Here is an 18,725-nt window from a genome sequence, read left to right as displayed (position 1 = left end):
AACATCACAACTACATGCTTCAGTAGCTCAATATACAGATAGTATGGAAATATTACACAATGCACAGAGAGACACACGTGAAGTAGTTGTATCCAGGGCTGAAATTGGGTGAGATTGGTGCAAGGAATTCTGGTGCTAGATGTCTTCATTCGGTATTTAGGGGGTTTTCTTCAAAGCGGACCTGACCTCAGAACTTCCTAAGAACTGTTTACCAATTAGCTGCTATGCCGAGACAGCCAACTGACTCAGCTGAGAGATCAAATTACAGTTGTGATTAGTTACAGATGAACGGGAATTAGACAGGCTAAACTTTCTAAATACAGTACGTACAGGGTGCATTTCTTTATGTTTTCCTTATGCCCTTTGCAAGAGTTCAGGTCCACTTTAACCTTGGTGTTGGGGAGAGGTTAGGGTTAGCTTCTGGGAGGGAAGAGCGTAGCATTCATTGCTGGGAGCTGGAGGGGGGGGGGTCGTTTTCATGTTAGGAAAGGGGCTATTGGAAGGGGGGGGGGTTATTTTGGATTTATTAATTGCTATTTTAGATAGATAGTTACAGTGGGATGCGAAAGTTTGGGCAACCTTGTTAATCGTCATGATTTTCCTGTATAAATTGTTGGTTGTTACGATAAAAAATGTTAGTTAAATATATCATATAGGAGACACACACCGTGATATTTGAGAAGTGAACTGAAGTTTATTGGGTTTACAGAAAGTGTGCAATATTTGTTTAAACAAAATTAGGCAGGTGCATACATTTGGGCACTACAAAAAAGAAATGAAATGAATATTTAGTAGATCCTCCTTTTGCAGAAACTACAGCCTCTAAACTATTTTCTGTAGGCTACAATGAGAGTCTGGATTCTGGTTGAAGGTATTTTGGACCGTTCCTCTTTACAAAATATCTCTAGTTCATTCAGGTTTGATGGCTTCCAAGCATGGACAGCTCTTTAACCCACACAACAGATTTTCAATTATATTCAGGTCTGGGGACTTAGAAGGCCATTCCAGAATGTTGTACTTCTTCCTCTGCATGAATGCCTTAGTGGATTTTGAGCAGTGTTAAGGGTTGCTGTCTTGCTGAAAATCCAGCCGAGACGCAGCTTCAGCTTTGTCAATGATTCCTGGACATTGGTCTCCAGAATCTGCTCATACTGAGTGGAATTCATGCGTCCCTCAACTTTGACAAGATTCCCAGTCCCTGCACTAGGCACAGCCCCACAGCATGATGGGACCACCATCATATTTTACTGTAGGTAGCATGTGTTTTTCTTGGAATGCTGTGTTTTATTTCCTCCACGCATAATGCCCTGTTTTATGCCCAAATAACTCAATTTTAATCACTTCCGTTTCATCAGTCCACAGCACCTTATTCCAAAATGAAGCTGGCTTGTCCAAATGTGCTTTAGCATACCTTGAGCAGCTCTGTTTGTGCTGTGGGCGGAGACAAGTCTTCCTCTGCATCACTCTCGGGTACAGCATCTCCTTGTGTAAAGTGCGCCAAATGGTTGAACAATGCATAGTGACTCACTCTGCAGCAGGATGATGTTGTTAGTCTTTGGTGCTGGTCTGTGGGTTGACTCTGACTGTTCTCACCATTCGTCGCTTCTGTCTATCCGAGATTTTTCTTGGTCTGCCATTTTAAGCCTTAACCTGAACTGAGCCTGTGGTCTTCCATTTCCTCAACATGTTCCTAACTGTGGAATCAGACAGCTGAAATAGCTTTCTGTATCTTTCCCCTAAAAGGTAATTTGAGAGTAGTTTTGAGACACCCATGTTTCTACTTTTCAGAGAAAATTAAAAGAGGAGGGAAATTTATAATTGACCCCCTTAAATACTCTTTCTCATTGGATTCACCTGTGTATGTAGGTCAGGGGTCACTGAGCTTACTAAGCCAATTTGAGTTCCAATTAGTAGTTCTAAAGGTTTTGGAATCAATAAAATAACAGTGCCCAAATGTATGCACCTGCCTAATTTTATTTAAACAATTATTGCGCACTTTCTGTAAATCCAATAAACGTCATTCCACTTCTCAAATATCACTGTGTGTGTCTCCTATATGATATATTTAACTAACATTTTTAATCGTAACAACCAACAATTTATACAGGAAAATCATGACGATTAACAAGGTTGCCCAAACTTTCGCATCCCACTGTAGATAGATAGATAAATTGCATAGCTTAGTACCATGAATTTTCAGGGACAAGCTACTATTTTGTTTCCTTGAAAGGGAATTGCTGGCTGTTAAACCTAACTGAATCCCCCCCCCCCCCACCTCCCGATGCAAAAAACTGTTCCCCCAAAACATAGAATAACTTTCAAGATGTAAAATACTTTTATATAGTCATAGCATAACTATCCATTAGTGGCAAATAAAATTCTGAAATACATGACTATTTTAAAAGATTTTTTTTTAGAACCCCTTAACCATTTCTGCCGCCCGGACGTGAAGCTCACGTCCGGGCGGCTGCTCTGCTGCGGTGCGCGCCCCCGTGCTGTCCCCGAGTAGCCCTGGGATCAGCGAACGGGAACATGGTTCCCGGTCACCGATCCGTGTCCCCAGCAGAAAAAACGAAGTGCTCTTACTAAGAGGCTTCAGTCTTTCTGCACGCAAAATTTTCCGCGTCCCCTTGTGCTTCCGCTTAGCGAGAAACACAAGGAGAAAAAAACCTCAAGGTGGCCAACTTGTGGCCAAATAGTAAAACTACATCTACATATTTTTTACATTACAATTTACACATATAATAACATAAAAAAACTGTTTATTTCCCACACCAAAATATTACCCAAATAAAATTTTTAATGGAAAAAAAAAATACAATAAAAAAAAAGACAAATAGTTACCTAAGGGTCTGAACTTTTTAAATATGCATTTGAAGGGGGTATACTATGAAATTTTTTTTCGATTATAAGCTCGTAAATAGTGATGGACGCAAAACAGAAAAAAATGCACCTTTATTTCCAAATAAAATATTGGCGCCATACATCGTGATAGGGACAAAATGTAAATGGTGTCATAACCGAGACAAATGGGTCAAATAAAATACATAGTTTTAATTATGGTAGCATGGATTATTTTAAAGCTATAATGGCCGAAATCTGAGAAATAATTAATTTTTTAATTTTTTCTTATTAATCCTGTTAAAATGCATTTATTAAAAAAAATTCTTAGCAAAATGTACCACCCAAAGAAAGCCTAATTAGTGGCGAGTACCTCTATTGTTAAGCCTGGTACACACCATGCAATTTCCCGTCAGATAGATTGGCCAAATAGATATTTTCCGACAGTTCCGATCTGATTTCCGATCTTTTTCTGATCGATTTGCATATAAGTGATCAGAAAATCGATCAGAAAAAAACGATCAGAAATCAGATCTATCACAAATTATCTATCGACCCATCTATCTGATGGGAAATTGCATGGTGTGTACCAGGCATTAGACCCTTCCTCTGACCACTACAGCTTTTCCTGTGCTTTTTTTTCTTCGAAAAGCTACACACCCTAACATCACCTTTCTTTTTTTCAGATTGCATTTACAGATAAAGTTTGTTTTTAAGATTTTAGATTTTCAAAAATTTGCCTAATAAATTTACCTAGATTTTAGTTTTTCTTCCAACTGTGTTCACCACTTGCTACTGTATGTATAAATGCCAATATGGAAAAATATAAAAGAACTAACATAGCATAAACCAGTGTTAACATAGAAATATCAGTGTTAACATAGAAATAATATAACAGGTGCAGGAGACCACTATGTTAGTTCTTTTATATTTTTCCATATAGTAATTTATACATAGCAAGTGGAGAGAACAGTCGAGACAAAAACTAAAACCTTTGTGACACTTCTGGAACCTCTGCTTCTGCAAACCCACTTCATTTTAGGTGGACTTTTATTGCCAGTGAGGACTTGTTCACACCTAGTGCATTTTTGACCTTTTTTTCAAGCGCCGACGATTTTGAAAATCGCCCTAAAAGCTTGTGCAATGATTCCCTATGAGAGTGTTCACATCTGAGCGGTTAGTTTCCGATCTGCTCAGCAAAGCGCTGCCTGTAGCATTTTCTGAGCATTTTTGCTGAATAGAAGGTATAGGGGAATCGCAAATCACTTGAAAAAGCGCTTTGTATAGTGATTTCCGCAGCGCTTTTAAGAATAAATTGTATGTATTCTTTTCCGGGTAAAAGAGTTCACTTGCTGCAAAAGTGCTTTGAAAATCGATTTATACAAAATCACAGCACGCAGCTAAGCGCTGGAAGGGGGGAAAAAAGCGCAAAAAAAACAAAGATTGTTGCCGTCAGCGATTTTAGATGTGAACAAAACCCGACTTGGCACAGTTTTTACTTAAATATTGTGAATCTATCTATCTATCTATCTATCTATCTTCAATATACTGTAGACTCACAAACCTGTCCAGAAAGTATGTCTGAGCCTCTGACATGAATGCTTATTGGATCAAGTACTTATTTGTAAGCCTGCCAAGACTCGGCGAATGCTAATGTGTCTAGAAAGGGTGTTAATTCGCCAGGAAATAAGAAACGTCTGAAAACAGGATGAAAAGCAGCACACAGAGCAGCAAGTAGGAGAAACAGGTTAAAATGCAAATAAAAGTTAAATTGCACATTGCCCTGTAAAATGCATTCTGCTTTAGATTTGCCCCAGTCTTCCTGTTCTGCAAATTGCAAATCGTGGACACTGAAATCGAATTCCATTCTGCCTTTTGAACATTATTTTTTCTGGCAACCAAAATAAATAAAGGATAAGCAAATCAGGCCATGCAAGCAGTCATCTAAAGAGAGAGAAAATAGAACTGATACACTGTTCTCTGAGCTTCAGTCCATTAATTTCCTGTCCGGGTGGAACCACAAACCTCACATTAGTAACCTGCGAGATTTGTTTAAGACTTTAGTCTTCATATTCCCAGATGGGTGTTTTAATGTTGACAGCTGTTATAATTCTCAAAGTGGAGCTTAGGATCTGTATAACCCTGCGAACAGACACCTGTAATGTGATTCATTTGTTTTCTCTGCTGTTCCCTATGCTCATTTAAAAGTAATTTGCATCTCTTGCCATATTGTAGCTCAAACCCTTCCATTGCTGGAAAAGAGTGTACCATACCTGGAATATTATCTGGAGCACAAGTTGTTAAATTTTTTTTCGTATAGCTGGAACTGAGACATACACTTTAATAAAAAAGGACTAAATCCAGAGATATAATTTTTTCTTTTTGCAAGTTAAAGAGAAAAACGTTAGAAAGCGTTGGATTTGCTATATGTAATTTATTTCTTATTTCTTCATCATGTAATGCAAAATTCCAATAGTTTACCTCAATCCCTAGTCACCTGGAGCACACTGCATACACAAAGGAACATATAGTACACACTGAATGCAAATACAGGGACTGGTTTACTATTACAATGGCCAACAATGGCATCCATTCACTAAGTACAGTGCGATGAAAAAAATGTAGTACAGTAAGCTACAGCATTTGGTAAACATTTTGGGGTTTTTTCGTTTGTTTTTTGCAATCCACAAAAACATTACCAAATGAGGTCCAAAATCATAGAAAATGCGAAAGTGGTCAGTAAGCTTGCGATAAATGTTTGGTGTCTGCTCGGTGTATGTACAGTATGCATGCGGTAATTACCAAACCATGCGTGAAAATATCATGAAAAATGCAAGAAAGCAAGGATTTCTGGGAAAAAAGAGGGTTTATGTAGTCACCATTACATGGAGGATGGCTGTCTGGAAAAGGATGTGGGGAGAAACTAGCCATGAAAGAGCCACGTGGGATGACAGAGGAGAGAAGAAGGGACAGCAGGAGAGTACGAAGCAGGAGATATTCATGGAGTTGGTAAATTGAAGTTTTTTTTTCAGTTATACACCTACTATTGTTGCTATAAATACAAACATACATACATGGGTACTAACCCTGGGCTGAGACTCCTCTGAGAGCATCCATAGGGTCAGACTCAGGCACACCAGGGTCAGTGTAAGCCTCTTACTTACCTCAGTCATCCTGACTGTGAACCACAGTCTGCCTCACTCAGACTCCTCTGGGAACATCCATTTGCACAGAGGGGTCTGAGTGAGGAAGAAGGGGGTCAGAGTCAGGCAGACCAGGGTTAGTGCCCATGCATGTACATGTGTATATACAGTATGTATGTATGTATATCTCAATAGCACTTACCTAATATCCAGCCTCCACACATTTGTCCAGATTCAAAATTCTCAAGTAGTGCAGACTTTCGTTGGATACAGGCGTCATGGCTCGCGTCAGGATATCCAGTAAATACATTATTTATTATCATCTCTGAATCAAATTCATGAATCAAAGAGAGAGTGGCATGTGAGTATAATCTATGGCACCCATGATGTTGGGCAATCCGGAAACTTTGAAACATCTACATCTATTGTCGTCTCAATCATCTCATGTATCAGGAAATGTTATATAGTTGCAGGCAATTTTTCTTATCGCCTGAGAACTTGGGTCAATATTGGAGAGAACGAGGCTTGAGATATTCCAAAAATCTGCCCTGAGACTTTTTGAAAAGACCCTGTGCCAAAAAAGTGTAAAGCAGCCAGGAATTTCACAAGGCCGGGTACAGCATTACTGCATTGACATGTGGCTTCAAGATCAGAAGCAATTTCAACTAACACAGAAAGAATCATCTCTCTTGAAAGTCTAAATTTCATTATTGTTCCCCCTGTACACATCACTATGTACTGATCTGAGACAAGCTTATGTGCTTTGGGTCCTACGTGAGAAAAGCGCTCCACATATTTTTTGTTGTTGTTGTATTACTTCCAGGTCAGTGAGGTTATCCAGGGCAGTACGAGGCATGAATATGCGTGGTGTAATCCTCCTACGCTGAATCCAGGCAAGCTCTGCTAGCAAAAGCTCAATTGGCTCCATCTTTCTCCTCTGTGAAAGTGAGATACAGATGGCTCTGATTTGGAGATAAATAATTCATAATTACCGCATGTACACTCCCCCTTTTCCTTCAGTGAATGCCAACTGTGCACATTTTACCGCACATTCACCGCATATATACCAATTTTTATCCGCATTAGTTCTGAAAATATTCAAAGCATTCAAAACACTACTTGTTCATTTTTAGTGAATTATTATTTATTTTAATTTGCACGATATGTTACTGGCTTTAATTTATTAAGGGCTGTTTGATAAAAAAAAAAAACAGGTAACAAAAAATTTGGTATTTTAGACTTTTTTTTTTTTTGATAATTCATCAAGATTTTCACAGGTGCGGTGGAAGTTCGGAAATTTACCAGAAAAATGGGCTTCAATTCACAAAAAAAACAGTTTGGTTACAGTAGAACAGTGTGGCATTGTGTCTGTTTTAGTACACGATGTTCTTCTACTTCTGTGCAGAGGCATCCTCGGCATCCCTTGATGTACATTTCCTTCTAAAGCAGGGGCTGGGCAAAGTTTGAGCAGCCCGCATTCCTAAAATTCTCCTCCTTCTTCCCCCCTCTGCAGTAACGGGGGAGTCGCAGGTGGTAACGGGGGAGACTTAAAACTCACCTGATCGCTATCCAGCGTTGTGTCTTTATGGCAACAGGGCGTCACATGACATCAGTATGTGCCAGCGTATGACACACTGGTAGCCAGCCTGTAATACGCTGGCTCGTCCTGACGTCATGGCATGTAATGCCCTGTTGCCATGAAGACGTCACGCTGAACGGCGATCAGGTGAGTTTTAAGTCTCCCCTGTTACCGCCCGCTCTGGACTCTGCAGGGAGTAAGTGGGGAGGAGGGGGATCCGGCCACCTGTCAGCAGGCCAGAGTAACAGCATGAGCCGTCCTAATCCGGCCCACGGGCTGTAATTTGCCCAGCGCTGTTCTAAAGCCTCTGAATCTGTCTATTAGTCTTTCTTAACATTTTATTTAATGGCCACCGTTTAGATAAGCTTCCAAGAAGCATGAAACATGCCATACTTAGGCAATTTCAGCATTTGTTCCTTTGCATCTTCAAACAGGAATCTAAAGGGTTAACATCTGAAAGGCTGCAGGGGAAATTTCTTTTGTGCCAGCTCTCTCCTCTGCTGCCTGGAGGGTAGAGAAACTTGACTTGATCACCTCATGTCAGAGCAAATAGACAGAGAGTAGCAGGAGGTGGGCTCTTCCTATTGGCTTTCTGCCGCAGTCAATCATATATTATCGTATCTTGCCTTTATGAAGTGACATTTTACTAAATGCTCCATAAAATCAGCTGTTTTCTGCATTACCGCATGCGGTAATGTTTCATGATTTGAAGCCATTGTATGGTTGGAAAAGCGGTTGGTAGCGTTTAGAGAATGGATGCCAAGATTGATAAAATTCCAACTGCAAGATAATTTTTTTTTCAAAGTGGTAAATATACCTGTGGCCAGGGCTCCCAAGATCCCTGATGTTGTGTTGCATATTTATTAACCATTCAACACCATCAATATGGGGTTTTATGTCCTAAATGATGGCTACAGGAATCGCCAGAAAATAGCAAGCAACGCCTATTTTTCACCATGAATTTTGTCAGGAATGAATGTTCATAAAATGTCACTGCAACCTCAAATACTTATTGCTATAATATATGGCTGTAATTCATTATGATTGAGGGATGCTATAGTCCAACTGGGTCCCGACTGACTGGAGAGAAACTGTCAGTTGCATAGTTGAATATTAACGCTTTCAGGCAGAGAAAGAAGAAAAGGAACACAGCATATTTATTTGTATGCTTGCCACTCTACATACACATGTCTATCTCATCATATCACCCATGCAGGCTAGGTACCAAGAAGAAAAGGCTGGCAATCATGCTGAAAACTCTTAATCTTAACTTTGGACTGAATAGGCTGGGAGTAAAACAGGAAATACTTCTTGCTCCCTTTGTGTTAAAGTTGACCTGAACTCTTGCACAGGACTGAAGAAATGCTCAGAGAAATGCACCCTATTTGTATTTAGAGAGTTTAGCCTGTTTAATTCCTCCTCATTTGTGTCTAATCACAAGTTTTAATCTGATACCTCCCCCGTGTCACATGACTGCTTATGGCAGAGATAGCAAATAAGGCCATTTGAAAGCACAGAGATTAACAATATGTCTGCTTCCATGAATCAGGAAGTAGAAACAGTGCAGATTTTTTTCCCCACTAGGGGCTGGGGGGGTCTGATCGCTGCCGGCTATCTGCGCTTTGCGGGGGGAGGCTCTTCAAAGCCCCCCTCCGCAGCGATTTCTGCCCTCTCTGCCCATACCTGCTTCTCCCGCAGGCTATGGGCTGCGCAGGACATATATCCGTCCTGCGCCGGATAGGATAGGCTTTAGCCGGCGATGCCGGCGATCCCCGGCCAATCAGAGGCCGGGGATCGCCGATCTCCTTTACGGCCCTGCTGCGCAGCAGCGCCGTATTGATGTAAACAGCGGGGATTTCTTCCCCGCGTGTTTACATTATGCGTGTGAGCCGCGATCGGTGGCTCGCACACTGTTCACGGAGACACCCTCCGTGAACTGGCATGGAAACCATGCTATACCACTAACAACCTGCCGACGCCTATCGGCGTTAGGCGGTCGTTAAGTGGTTAAAATAATTTCCTTTGCCTTAAATTATTCACTAGAAAGGGTTAAAAGTAAAAAAGGAAAACATCACTGTGCAAAAATATTGTATGGAAAACAAGTACCATGGCATTTTAGTAACAGCGCTTTTTGGTCCATTGTAGCCCCTTACACACGCCTAGGATCTGGTTCACAATGAGCCTGCAGTGTACTCTGTAACAACAATATTTTAATGAAATTAAAAGCATGCAGCTGACTTTTGTTAAACTTTTTTAAAAATCAGACCTTGTAATTAGTGATTGGCATGTCTAGGAGAACTCACGGAGAAGCATGTGATTTGTTTGATCACCTGATAGATTTGCAAAGCTCTGATTTGCTGTGATCACATCTTGCTTTAGCACATGACAAGACCCTTACTGTAATGCATGTCTGTTTTCAAAAGCTTCATTTTATTTTCTTAATTTCTGTTCATCTGTGTTCTCTTGTTTTCTTCTATAATGCTATTGCTTGATTGAAGAACTGTTGGCCCACCAACCCCATTTGTTACAAACTTGTTGCAAGCTGACCAGGAATTCTGTGGTCCGCATATTTGAATTTCCTGTTGGGGCTTACATTCATTACCAGTGGAAAGCCTTGGCAGGACATTTATATGTTCCGTATCTTGTTGTGGCAGGGAATACATATCGTGGGGACACAGTTCTTCAATCATGCAAAAACATTACAGAAGCAGACAAGAACATATGCATAGAAAAGAAGATGAGGTTTTGGAAAAACAAATGGATTATGATTAGGATTTCAATAAAATACATTTGAATACCAGGGATACAATTCCAATCCACATAATTTTGGTTAAATTAAAATAAAATTTGTGCCAACCTGAATTTATAAGCATTTCAATGACCATCTCTTGTTGTAGTGTACCACTAGTGGCCAACATATATGTACTGCAACGTCCCTGAAACATGGTAAAGGAAAGGATGTTGTTAGTTCTTCACTTTGACGCATTTGTTTCTAGTTTAGGCAGTTTGCACTTGTTTATTGAACGGCAGCGAAAAGCCATGAACCCATATTCAGGATCATAAAATCTAAGCAATCTGTAGTTTTAATGATACAGCAAATGTGGCCTGGAAATTGTCTGCTATCAGACAGCAAAAGTGTGCAGCCTTTGACTGGATCATCACAGACTGTAGAAAGGGCTGCTGAATTAGCAGCCATGTGACCCCAGTCATCTGTACTGACCTTTAGTTCTAAAGTTTTGCAATAAACATCTACGTTCTGCTAGCTGGGCATGCTAGAAGTGTGTTATAAAAGGCAAGAGATAAAAAACAATACACAACATTTTCTCCTTCTTGGAATGAGGTCCTGGCTGTTAGGTATGTGAGATGTTCGAGAATGTAAATTCTTTCAGACGTTACTGAATTAGACAATCTGTGTCACTGACGATGGGAAAGACATCTACTGTATCTGGCTACTCAGCATTAGAATGTAATTGTACAAGACTAGAATGCCAACTGTGCTGTATCTTTCTGAATCTGATTCTTTAAGTGCTGTGTAGCGTGCATAAAAACCATAAGTGTAAATGCATAGGCAGAGTAGTAGGAAGAGCTGTGCTGCCACCTCCAGTATTATTAATGCTTCAAGTGTTTTACAACACTTATTCATATTGGCTATATTCTCTTTAGTTTCCATTAGTATTTAGATGTAATATACAGCTCAGAATGTATAACCAATGGATGGTGTTTATTTAAAAAGAACAAGTAAAAAAAAAAAATCATTTAAGACCTTTGAGTGGCATGCTTCCTGTATGCCTGATTTGCACATGCTTTGGTTATAGTATTTACTTCAATATAAAAAGTATCTGTGCAGCATTTTTGTACTTATCCATCTTCTTATTATTTGTTATAAGTTTGCGTGTTCATCAGCCTACATAATTGTAAGAGGTTAGTATATGCCGTTATATGCATTAGGCCCTTTTACATGGGAAGCTGAAGGCAGGGAATTCACCACCTGTCAGTTGTCCCTGTACACCTGTTGTGGGCTTGCTAGAGCTTAGCACGGGCGGTAGAGAGGCAGGCCCCCTTATGCAGTCACAATGGAGTCTGCCTGTGAGAGCACCATAACCAGCTAGATTCTGTTTTATTAATGTTAACCTCCAGTATGTGCAATGCCAGTTTTTAGTTATTTTTTTATTAAACGATTCTTATTTCTTTATAAACAGTTAGACTCATAGGAACAGCTTGGGATGTGTATCCTGCAGACGACCAGGCTCAGAATTAGGTCTTTCTATAAACCTAATCTCTTCCTAGTCACATTTGAAATGCTGTAATTGGCTGGGGAGGATTACGTGATCCTTACAGGGGCGTAGCAATAGGGGGTGCAGAGGTAGCGACCGCATCGGGGCCCCATGGGGCCATTCCTAAACCAAAGTATAAGCTGGTTATTGGTCCTGTGGTGGTAATAATCACTTCTATAGATGCGTTGAACGGTAGTAATCATTAACAAACTGCTCCCCATTCCCTTCTTGCACCTCTGATACTGTAGATGACCTTGGCGGGTTTTTTTGCGCCGTATCAAGTGTTATGTATACAGTGCTTGGGGGGGGGGGGGGGCCAATGTAAATCTCGCACCGGGGCCCTGAGCTCCATAGCTACGCACTGGATCCTTACTTGTTTTATTTCACATGAGATTGTCTACAGGTTAAAAATTTGGTTTTGACTGGAGTGCAACTTAATGATAGTGTAATGTAAAGTGTTGCTAATAGTCTCTGTATTAAGATATCAGTCAAAACAATACAAGATAATTCTGCCTGGCTACTGGAATTGGCCCATCACTTCTTCTCCTACATTTTCTCATAGGAGAACATTTTTCATCTTCTGTTTTAAATAACTTTTCTGCAATTGAAAAGGTGCAAAAAAAGGAATATCAAAATTCTTTTGTGTATTTTATTGTTTAAAGTGGACCTGAACTGTTGCACAGGACCGAAGAAAAACTTAAGTTTTAGCCTGTCTAATTCTCCCTCATCTGTGTCTAATCACAAGTTGTAGTTTGATCTCTCCCATGTGTCAGCTTACTGCCATGGCAGATAAGCTTATTTGAAAGGATGTTAACAATATGTCTGCTTCCATTAAAGCAGAAAGTAGATACACTGCATATTTATTTTAGGACTTGTGACAGCCTCACGTCATCACGGCGGCCGGCGTGACAGTACGGCGCATGCTTGGGTTTAATCGCGCATGTGCCGTACTCGCCACCAGCAAGCAAGAAAATACTCAGAATAATTTTTAAAGTACTTTCTCACCTACTTTTTCAATTGCAGAGTGCAAACATTATTTTAAAAAGATGTAAAATTATCTCCTAGGAGAATACTTAGAAGAAAGATGTAATTGGATCGGGCCCGTAGTGTCTTGAAGGAGGCTATGTTGCTATATTAGACTATATCGTAGTACCACTCCCCCTCCAGGGAAATACTACATGTACAGTTTAGTATTCTTGCTCAGCTAACTTAAGAAGCATGGATACAAGAGCTGACCAACAGTTATAGCTTTCTGCGAAGTAAACAGAAGAATTATGAAGACACAGTGCAGTGATTTTTGGTTCTTAAGACAGTTTGTGGATTAATGGGGCACTTTCCCTTATCACCCTTCCTCCCATACAGCTCCCAGCTATGAAGAAAATGCTGACAGAGTCAGCACTTCCAGGACGGGATCCTGGGTCCTCAGCACAAAAGCCTTATCCTTATAATGAATTACTTTTTTAATGATACTCTTGCAAACATATGGTGAGTGGAAATGTTGAACAAACAAGATACTTTCTATTAACTGATAGGTTTTATTAACTGTTTACCCCTCGTGCCTCCATGAAGCCACTCGTAGTTACCTGTGAATTATTTAGACATTTTGCACATTTGCGAAGAATCTACTGCCACTGCTCAGCCATCGCTTATATTCAAATCAATTATGTTTCAATTAAATTGATATTAAATATTTAATGCTATAATGAACTGTGGACACCAGGGAAAATGTCGCTTTACAGATCACGTGTCGCCTCCATGCTAAACCAAAACAATTCAGAATCTGGGCAGATTATTTCACATTCACCTTCGTTTAGATTAGACGTAGTATTTCCCAATGGGATGAGTTGTATAATGGAGATATTGACCTGTGAGACAATCAAGACTTTTGGGGGCACTCGTGAAATGAGGGCTGCTGTCATTACTATGAGAAGATCTAAGCACAGTCCTAGCTAAAATCATGATTATAAACAGTATATTCCTGGCAAGATGATGACCCAAGTAATTTCAGACTGCAGCTGGAATAAAAGCAGGGTAAGCTCCCTCAAGGGAACGTGTAACTTGGCAACACCCAGTCGCAGATTCAAGGAGGGTCACAAACAAGTAGTCCTCATGCTGGTGACCGTGTCTAGACTCTTTGGGGAAAACTGTGTCCCCGCGATTAATTACAAGTGAAGGCACCGCCACCAATAAAAGCCCAGCTGATAGCTTGTCTATGCCCTGAAGCACCTGCAAATGCAGCTAACTCTCACATCGCACCAGCCGTGCCTTCATGTGCAGCATGCCTTTGTTTTACGAAATCTAATAGACTAAATTGCTGCTGATGACTGCAACTACCTGGACGTTAAATGAATGCATAATCTATGAACACTTTTATTCTTTTTTATTAATAATTATCGATGTTCTTCATGCTGTATATGGTTCCTGGCACCAGAATAAAAGGTGGTAGCTAATAGTCTAAATTTAAATTGCTTGTTAAAATTGCTGTTTTCCTCCTGTAACACATCTGTCTCTTCATGGAAAGGTATATGCAGCCTCGTGTGCTTTTCTCTGTTTTTTCTATTTCTCCTGATTTCCATAAATATTGAATTCATAATTTTTTGTTTAATGCTGATAATTTTTTTATGTTTGCTTGGTGTTCAGCTTTAACTTTTAATCTTCCTACTCAGAACTTCAACTTCACTATTCCACTGTATAACCACCAGTCTGGGCCATTTGTGGGCACAGGCCATGCAGGCAACGGCCTTTTTCTTTTCCTGTGCTACCCTGTATTCCTTCCACATAACCCCCTTTACTCTGCTCCTTTTCACAACACTTATAATTTGCTTACTTTCTTTACATTGCTTGCCCTACCACCTGCCTAGCACTTCACAGTTTAAGGCTGGGTTCACTCATAAAATTTCTACAGTTCCGTTCTGTCCTGCCCTTTCAGTTTTCAGCAGTTTGCACCAGTGTTGTATCAGTTTTCTATGACTCTGTTCACACGTACAATGAGTATAGTTCCGTTCCAGTCCTGTTTATTTAAGTATTTATATAGCACTGACATATTATGCAGAGCTGTACAGAGTATATTGCCTTGTCAATAACTGTCCTTCATAGGGACTCACAATCTAGTCCTTACCATAGTCCTATGTTTATGTATGTATCGCGTAGTGTATGCATCATAGTCTAGGGCCAATTTTAGGGGGAAGCCAATTAACTTTTCTGTATGCTTTTGGGATGTGGAAGGAAACCAGAGTGGTCGGTGAAACCTACACAGACATGGGGAGAACATATAAACTCCTTGCAGATGTTGTCCTGGCTTGGATTCAAACCAGGGACCCAGCGCTGCAAGGTGAGAGCGCAAACCACTACGCCACCGTGCTGCCCCTATCCTATCAGTCTTCATCAGTTTTGTATCCGTTTTCTTTGGCTGGATTCAGTGTGTACAGTTCTATTTCTGTCAGGTAAAACTGATAGGACAGGACTGGAACGGAAATGTACTTATTTTTATGTGTGAACCCCGCCTTACTGCACTTACACCACTTCAAACTTTTCTTGTGTGCCTATCAGCTAGAAAAGCCTGATGTATTATTTCCTCATATTTGCATTTTATAAAAACCATGGACACTTTTATAAACTGTTACCGATTTGAAATTTTCGTTCCCTAACTACCACTCTTCATCTTATTACTTTTTAGTATTGACAATAGCTATGAAGCTTGGGGAAAACACAAAGGGAAATAAACTAAATAGACAAACAGAAAGAAAAAGGGCTCAGCATATTTCCACTAGCACGTTGCAATCTGCATACGTTTTTCTGTATGTGGATTGTCGCATTTTTCCGGCGACTGTTAATGTGATAATCAGTATTTGGATATCAATCATTGTATGGGAAATAAATGCGGATCACACTGCAACTGCAAATTCGCGTTCAATGGAAATAACCACAATGACATGCACTTGTTTCAGTTTCAATGCGAATAATCGCATTGCGAATTCACACTTAATGGAAACGAGCCCTTAAAGTACTCCTGAACTGTTTTTGAAAGACCTGTTTAAAAAAAAAAAAGCCACCATATAACTCACCTATTCCAGGTTCCCCTCGCTGTGTTTTCCGTCCGGTCTCCCATTCCGCCAACGTTACCTCTCATAAATGCCGGCATTTTCACAGCAATGGCTCTGACCTAGAAGTATTTCAGTGCCGTTGCAGTGAGAATGCTGCATATATGAGAGGACACTGTGGCAGGACAGGAGAAAAAAACAGCAATGGGAACCCGGAGTAGGTGAGTAAGGAGTTGGCTTTTTTGCTTAACAGGTCATAAACATTTATGACATAAAGCAGGCAAGAGAGGTGGTACAAGTAGGCATGATTAGGGAAGAAAGGGGCATTCCTAGGAGGAGAACTGCCACTTCCTCCCCACCCATATTCAATGCTCTTACCAGACGAAGATTTTGACTGAGTAGTGCGGGGACTACAGGGTGCACTGGACCGTAAGAATTGTGCTGTGACACAGCACCACACATAAACCACACATAAAATGTTATTAATAACGTGCAACCCCCCCTTCTCAGTTCAGGGGTACTTTAACCCCTGTGCTGCCTTACATTATACAATGTTTCATCTGCACACACCATAACTTTACCATTCCTCTGCCAAACCTGCCCATCTCATAGCCTTTCTCTGCTTGCACAGAAACCTCTCCACCACTGAGCCCCTTCTTCTTGCAATCCTAACCGCCCTGAAGTCTGAGCCAATCTGCAGGTTTTAACTCCACTAATGATGGATTGTGTAGGAAATGAATAGAAATTTGGCTAGCATGTATTATTTAAACATAATACCATAACTAAGTGGTCCCTAAACCTTTTGGAGTCGTGATGCAGAACAATGACATTTCATTATATCAGTAATTTTTAACATCATTACAGCATGCTCTCCTTTATGAAAGACTGCGTTTGCCAAGTACCTCCTATTATGCATAATATTATCTCAAGTACCCCTTGATGCATAGTTGTTTGTTAGGGAATCTACTTAATTGTGTATGAATGCTTTACATTCATTTCCTTATGTTTTTAATTAACTAAAAAACCCTCATTTTTTGTATATAGGATTTATTTTGTTTTATCAGAAATTTTACTATCATGAATTGATTGCAGGAACCACCTGAGACCACCATAAGTACCCTCTGGGATACACACACCACAAGTTGAAAACCTAGGACTTAAATAAAATATTGAACAGAGAAATTATTTCTAGACTCTAATAATGTATGATGACAAGATGTAAGACCATAAAGCTTATATACAATGAACATTGGAAGTAGGTAGGTAGATTGTTTTGTAAATATAAATTAATGTCATTCACAACAGGACAACAAAAGGGTTCTTGCAAGGATGTTTGATAATTTATGACAAATAGATAAGACCCTTTGTTTACTTAAAGCACACCTGAGCTAGATACAGAACTGGGGATGTTAACTTAAAATCCCTCGGCTTCCTCTGAGTCCCATCTGCCAGCTCCATAAGATCTGCAACTGGCAAACCAGTCATGCCTACTCCACATGCGCAGTCCCATCCGTGCACCCTTTTCCATTGCGCTCCTGCTGCTGGTAGTATTCTGCGCACCCGTGGTTCTCAAAAGAATGACCAACAATTGAGGAGGGCACACATACAGGACTGTGCATGCGCAGTAGGTACTACTGGCGTTCCAAGCAGCGACCTTACAGAACAGGCAGCGGGAAAATGGAGGGGACCCAGAGGACATTGGAGGACCTAACTGACTATGGGGGCTGGAAGAAGTTAAAATCTCCAGTTTTGTATCCAGTTCAGGTGTGTTTTAACCCTTACATACCTAGGACTCAGGCTGACATGGAGAGATTGTAAATCCCAAGTTCAAAAATTAATTCAGAAGCAGAATGGATATGATACTTGTTATAGGCTGCAATGGGGCATTAAAATAGCATCAACATCATACCAGCATAAAAGAATTGCTATCCTTGATCAAGCCTCCATCTATAGTTCTGAACCAATGTATGATATCATCCTGATTCAAAACTTCCTACTTTTGCTGATTGCTGAAACATTGCAATACTCTTCCTGCCACTAGGAAGTAATTCTAAGATCTGGTAGCCATTCCTTGAAGTCTGTAATGCTGCAAGGTGACAGTGCTATCCACTATGCCACTGTAATCTCCCCTAAAAGGTCCTCCTCATTGTGCCATTTATTATTCAGAATAAACTAATTATTTACAAACAGTACTTATGGCACTTTATCATTCAAATTACAAATTGTTTATTTCAACAGTTTTATCACATTTCAAATGTTCATCCCTGATAGAGAAAAGAACAGCTTATGTTACACTGAAATGTAGAATTTGCAGTAAACAATACATGAATTGCACAATTCAAGACACAATTGATAAAAAAAATTCCCTCACTTTCTATTAGCAGTGTGTAGAAAATGTTGGTACTTTATGGTGTAAATTCATTTTAAGTTTTCCAGCACATTTTAATAAGGGAAGTTATGGTACAGTATATAGGCAAAGCTATTTTAATCGTTATTCCAGCTGTTGTGTAAACACTGAATCTCTACTAAAATGGTGTAATGGCGCCCTCATGTGTAAATGGATCAGAAATGCATCCTGGTCATTTTTCATCCTAGTGTAATATTGTCTCCGTACAAATTTATAATAATAATAATAATCTGAACACTTTGTATAGCGCTTTTCTCCTGTTGGACTCAAAGCGCCCAAGAGCTGCAGCCACTGGGACGCGCTCAAGAGGCCACCCAGCAGTGTTAGGGAGTCTTGCCTTGAACTCCTTACTGAATAGGTACTGACCCTAGCCAGGATTCGAACCCTGGTCTCCCATGTCAAAGGCGGTGCCCTTAACAAGTACACTATCCAGCCACAATG

General features: G+C 40.2%; 1 long non-coding RNA gene across 1 annotated transcript in view; it reads right to left on the bottom strand.

Moving 5' to 3' along the window:
* Positions 1–9,672: 9,672 nt before the first annotated feature.
* Positions 9,673–18,725, bottom strand: part of LOC137561266 (uncharacterized) — a 31,604-nt gene continuing 22,551 nt past the window's right edge. The window contains exons 2-3 of the long non-coding RNA XR_011029958.1: positions 10,421–10,499; positions 9,673–9,757 (exon numbers count right to left, since the gene is read on the bottom strand). This is a non-coding gene — a long non-coding RNA (uncharacterized lncRNA). The remainder of the gene's footprint in view (positions 9,758–10,420; positions 10,500–18,725) is intronic.

Source organism: Hyperolius riggenbachi, chromosome 3, assembly GCF_040937935.1.
Source record: "Hyperolius riggenbachi isolate aHypRig1 chromosome 3, aHypRig1.pri, whole genome shotgun sequence".
Classification (NCBI taxonomy): domain Eukaryota; kingdom Metazoa; phylum Chordata; class Amphibia; order Anura; family Hyperoliidae; genus Hyperolius; species Hyperolius riggenbachi.
Note: the sequence above shows the minus strand (reverse complement) of the source record. Positions and strands in the feature narration are given on the sequence as shown.